Below are 593 nucleotides of genomic sequence, written 5' to 3'. Positions count from 1 at the left end.
AATAAGACATTTATTAAAAAAAATTAAAATTTAGTGATTCAATGCTTATAACACCTGGTGTTCATCACAAGTACACTTCTTAATCCCCATCACCTATTTAACCCATCCCCGCCCCCCCCCACCTCCCCTCTGATAACTATCAGTTTGTTTTTTATAGTTAAGGGTCTGTTTCTTGATCTGCCATTCTCATTTCTTCTTGTTTGTTTGGTTTCTTAAATTCCACATATGAGTGAGATCATAAAAATATGAAATGCTTCACAAATTTGTGTCATCCTTGTGCAAGGGCCATGCTAATCTTCTCTGTATTGTTCCAATTTTAGCATATGTGCTGCCAAAGTGAGCACAGGAGGTCAACAGTTAAATATAAAACACTTTTCAGAGTACTTTAAGATTCTGTATTGTTCAGTCCTTGGGTAATGTCACTGTGCCTAAAAACCAATATACGTTCAAAAGAAATGCATGTCGGCTATGTAACTGCATATATATGCCAAAAAGGACAATTTTGAAAGAAACACTGTTTCATTACTGTTAGGTATTAACAAAGATTCTCTCCTTGAGCAAACCGTAGCCAGCTTCTCTGAGCCCTTTATCTC

General features: G+C 36.3%; 1 non-coding gene across 1 annotated transcript; it reads right to left on the bottom strand.

Moving 5' to 3' along the window:
• Positions 1 to 239: 239 nt before the first annotated feature.
• LOC121017208 (U6 spliceosomal RNA) lies at positions 240 to 344 on the bottom strand. The gene has a single exon (XR_005784668.1). It is a non-coding gene; the product is annotated as a U6 spliceosomal RNA (small nuclear RNA).
• Between the last annotated feature and the right edge of the window lie 249 nt (positions 345 to 593).

Source organism: Herpailurus yagouaroundi, unplaced genomic scaffold (genome assembly GCF_014898765.1).
Source record: "Herpailurus yagouaroundi ecotype Mexico unplaced genomic scaffold, PumYag 29, whole genome shotgun sequence".
Taxonomy (NCBI): Eukaryota; Metazoa; Chordata; class Mammalia; order Carnivora; family Felidae; genus Herpailurus; species Herpailurus yagouaroundi.
Note: the sequence above shows the minus strand (reverse complement) of the source record. Positions and strands in the feature narration are given on the sequence as shown.